This window comes from Chinchilla lanigera, unplaced genomic scaffold (genome assembly GCF_000276665.1).
Source record: "Chinchilla lanigera isolate Chin_1 unplaced genomic scaffold, ChiLan1.0 scaffold00133, whole genome shotgun sequence".
In the NCBI taxonomy this organism is placed as follows: domain Eukaryota; kingdom Metazoa; phylum Chordata; class Mammalia; order Rodentia; family Chinchillidae; genus Chinchilla; species Chinchilla lanigera.
The window spans coordinates 3,757,212-3,762,122 of NW_004955534.1; positions in this window are offsets into that span (position 1 = coordinate 3,757,212).

Here is a 4,911-nt window from a genome sequence, read left to right on the forward strand (position 1 = left end):
GTAGCTCAGTGGGGAGGCCATAGGTTCAACCATCAGCCCCTAGCTGTGAAACAAAAAAGGACTGAGTGGACCACATGTTTAGGATGGGAAGGAACTGAATCTCTCATTCATTGGTGGTGAAAATGTGAAATTGTAGCACCACTTGTGAAAAGTTTATTTTTCTTCTGAAGTTAATTATACACCTACTGCTGACCCAGAAGTTCCACTTGGTGTTTATTACAAAGACTGAAAATGTATATCCAATCAGGTGTAACTGAACACGTTCTGGCTCAGACCTGCTGTGTCCCAACCTTAACTCTAAGAGGGTTTTCAGAGGATTCTGTGATCTCTCTGAGATCCACTCTGTCATTTTATAAGTGCTTCTGGGATTAGGTAATTTCCCCACACCTCTACTTGCTAAGATTCTCTGAAATACTGCCTTGTGATATGACTTTTGTTTCAAAAGCCCACAAAGCCATGCCCACTTGCCACCAGCTGGAGTAAGAGCTCAGACCATAATGTAAAACATTTGGTACCTCCTTAGTAAATCTGTTCTTTTCAAAAGAAACCTCTTCACTCTGCATCACACCAGGGCTCAAAAGAAGCAAGGATAGAAGTGTGTTAATGGGCAAACTACAAAGCTTCTCTGATTTTGTGTCTGAATGCATTAATAAACCCATTCAGCAGCAGGTATTTATTAAACACCTGCTTCACTTTCTTAGGAATTGACTTTGAATGAATATAGACCTATTGGGTGAATACACATTTTCTGTCTTCACAGAGATGGTCATCTGATCAAGAATAACAAGAGTAGACGACATGAACATATGTCACAGATGTGGTATACAAAAAGAACAGTGAACTAGAAGGACCTGAATCATTTTCTGATGAAGGAGGAAGAATTGTATTGAGGAATTTTTCATGAGGGACATAACAGTGGAGTTGTACCTTAAGGTATGTGTGAGCTTTTACTCTGTAGAAATGGTGGCGAAAGGGAGCAGACAATGCATGGTCTTTGCAATGATGAAAAAGGGATGTATTTGCATAGAGGGTACTAGACCACGGTATTGGGGAGAACACTCGTGTCAGATAACAAACATCGTAGTATACTCTTTAAGATGGTTAAATTTTAGTTTCAGGATGTTTATTGCAGCTCTTGGAACCAGTATTTTAAACAGCAGTTAACCAAAACCAGTTGTCAGCAAACTATAGCCTGAAGGTTAGGTTTGACCTATGACCTATGCTTGTGCAACCTGCTGACTAAGAATGGTATTTACATTTCGAAAGGTTCAAGCATGTCAGTAGAAGAGGCCCGGGATATAACTCATCAGCACAAATACCTGTCTGGCAAGCGTAAGTTCCTGAGTTTGATTCCCAGTACCAAAAAAAGAAAAGAAAGGAAAAGAAAAGAAAAGAAGAACAATGTTTAATGACAACTGAAAGTCGTATGAGAGTCACATTTCAGTGTCCATAAATGCAGCCATGCTAGTTTATTCATGTATTGTGTATGGCTGCTTTTGTGCATCAATGGCAGAGTTGAATATCTGTGTCAGAAACAGTGTAGCCTGCCAATTCTGAAATATTTACTACCTGGCTCTTTGAAGAAATAGTTTGTCAGCTCTTGCTCTGATCAGTCAAAATCTCAAAATTATTTGGGAATCTTATTTATTTTTATTGATCCTTTACTGTGGAGAAACACCACCATTTTCTTTAGCTATCTGGTCTTTTCTATTTTCTACTCATTCTTATTTTATACCAATTCAGTACAACATATTAAAAATTCTTTACAGCACAAATCATGATACATTGTGAAAGGCTTTCTCTGCAGTGAAAATTTCCAAAGGAAGGCCCTAACATAATCTATGCAGTGAGCAATGACGAAACGATTGTAATGCATGGCATTATCATCTGTAACTAGAAACCATAAAATAGGCTGCAGGACAGCTAACATACATGAGCACAAAATGCAGTGTACTCTTCCTCGCATTTGGACACATACTCTTTCATAGCCATGGCCTGCATAACTCATCTTGGATCCGGTCAGGACTTGAGAAGGTAATTGTGCTCCTAAGAAATGAATGAAGAGTTTGGGACAGTAGTAGATTTGGGGCTTGTCGTCTTACATGTCTAAGTCTGTCAAAGGCTGCCCACAGTTTCTCAAGCCCAGATGCAGGTTACCCTGTTAGATGGAAATAAAGAAAACCCAAAACACTAATAGGTGCTTAGGATTGGAAATTGTCTTTCTCTTTTCTCTCTCCTTTAGCACCATGCAACAAGTTGCTATCATTTTCTTCATCATCATCATCATCATCACATCACCACCACCATCATCACTGCCATTAGTGTAGCTGCCATTTCTTCTAAAGAAATTAACAATGGTTAGCCCATCCCCACACCGAAATCCACACTCTGAACTGCTGGAAGCACATTAGCCAAGAAGCTCACAGTGGTTCTTGTATTACATACTGTTATCTTCATATTGGTTACTCAGGTAAACAAATACAGACATGCAAGAATGATCAAACAATTAAACATCAACTGTTCTTTTCAACAGAGAAATAGAAATTAATTGTACAATTATCCCAACCTATATACATATATATACATATATATATACATATTTATGTGTGTATATATATATCCCTTCAGCTTCATTTTCTCCTTTCCCTCATCTCAGTCATTCTTCCCTTTTGAGCAGTTTCTTTCCCTTTCTCACTGTCGATTATACCTTTCAGATTTCATTTACTCTTTCAGGTTCTTATACTAGGGAGACAAAACAATGTTTACACATGTGAGTCTTATTTATTTCACTTACGAGTATGGTCCCTAGTGGCAACCATGTATCTATGAAAGGCTCGAGTTTATCTTTCTTTATAGCTGAATAATATTCCATTGTATAAAAATACTGCAGCACTTTTATGCATTTCTCAGTGGATGGGCATCTGGGTTATTTCCACAATTTAGCTATTACAACTTGTACTGCTATAAATATGAGTGCACATATAGTGTTGTGGTATGCTGATTTTAGTTCTTCTGGAAAAATACTCAGAAGCGGAATAGCTGGATTGAATGGGACCTCTAATCCTTGTTTACTGAGGAATCTCCACTCTGATTTCCACAGTGGTTGCACCAGTCTACAGTCCCAGCAACAGTGGAGATGTGTTCCTTTTTCCCCACAGCCACTCCCGCATTTGTTGTTGGCTGATTTCTTGACGATAGCCATTTTTTCTGGAGTAGCATGGAATCCCAGTGTTGTTTTAATTTGCATTTCTCAAATGACAAATGATATTGAATACATTTTCAGGTATTTATTTGCCATTTCTATTTCTTTATCTGAGAAGAGTATATCTTTCTCAGATACCCATTTTTGGATTGGGTCTTTGAATAGGGGGGGCCTGATTTTTTAAAATTTTTTATATGTCCTAGGTAGAAGTCCTTTGTCTGAGGGGCAGTTGGCTAAAATTTTTCCCAGTTCATTGGTTTTCTTTTTACTTTATTGGTGATTTCTTTAGATGTGCAAAAACTTTCCAATAAGACCAGATCCCAGTTGTTGATTCTTTGAAGTATTCCCTGTGCAGTTTGGTTTTTGTTCATGGACTCTCTGCCTGCCCCAATGTCTTCAAGATTTTTACCTACTTTCTCTTCCAATAAATTTATTGTTTCTGTTTTAATATTTAGAACTTTGATCCATTTTGACTTTAATTCAGTGCATTGTGAAAGACATGGGTCTAGCTTTAGTGTTTGGCATGTGGAAAGCCAGTTTTCCCAGCACCATTTATTAAACAGGCTATCTTTCTTCCATTTAATATGTTTGGCCCCTTTGTTGAAGATAAGGTTACTGAGTGTTTTTGTAGTTGTATCTGCATCTTCAAATCTGTTCCATTGATCTTCAGGTCTGTTTTTGTGACAGTACCATGCTGATTTGATCACAGTACCTTTGTAATAGAATTTTAAGCCAGGAATTGTCATGCCTCCTGCCTTTCCTTTGTTTCCCAAGGTTGCTTTTGCTATTCTAGGCCTCTCTGGTTCCAGGTGAACTTTAGGAATGTTTTCTCCAGATCTGTGAGGTATGCTAATGGCATTTTAATTGGGATTGCATGGAAACTGTACAACAATTTGGGGAGTATGGTCACTTTCACAGTGTTGATTGCTCCTATCCTTGAGCAAGGAATATCTTCCCATTTTCTGATATTCTCTTCAATCACTTTTTTCAGAATACTATAATTTTCACTGTATAGATCTTTTACTCCTTTTGTTAGATTGATTCCTATGTATTTCATCTTTTTAGATGCTATTGTGAAAGGTGTGGTTTCCCTAATTTCTCTCTCAGTCTGTTTGTTGCTTGTGTACAGGAATGCTAATGATTTTTGAGTGTTAACTTTGTCTCCAGCTATGCTACTGAATTTGATTATTAAATCCATGTGCCTTTTGGTACAGTTCTTGGGGTCTTCTATGTAGAATATCACGTCATCTTCCAATAATGAAAATTTCACTTCTTCCTTTCCTATCCTTTTTCCTTTTATTTCTCTCTCTTGTTTAATTGCTCTAGCTAATATTTCCAGAACTATATTGTATAGGAATGGTGACAGTGGACATCCTTCTCTTGCTCCTGATTTTAGAGTGAAAGCTTACAATTTTTGAACTTTTAACATGATGTTAGCTGTTGGTTTATCATAGATGGCATTGATCAGCTTGAGGTAAAGGCCATCTTTTCCTATTTTCTGTAGGGTTTTCAACATGAATGAGTGTTGGACTTTATTGAAGGCTTTTTCTGTATCGATGGAGATCATCATGTGATTTTTGTCCTTGGCTCTATTGGCATGGTGTATTACGTTAATTGATTTGCATTTATTGAACCATCCCTGCATTCCTGATATGAATCCCACTTGGTTGTGGTGTATAAACTTCTTGATGATTTGCTGTATTCTGTTT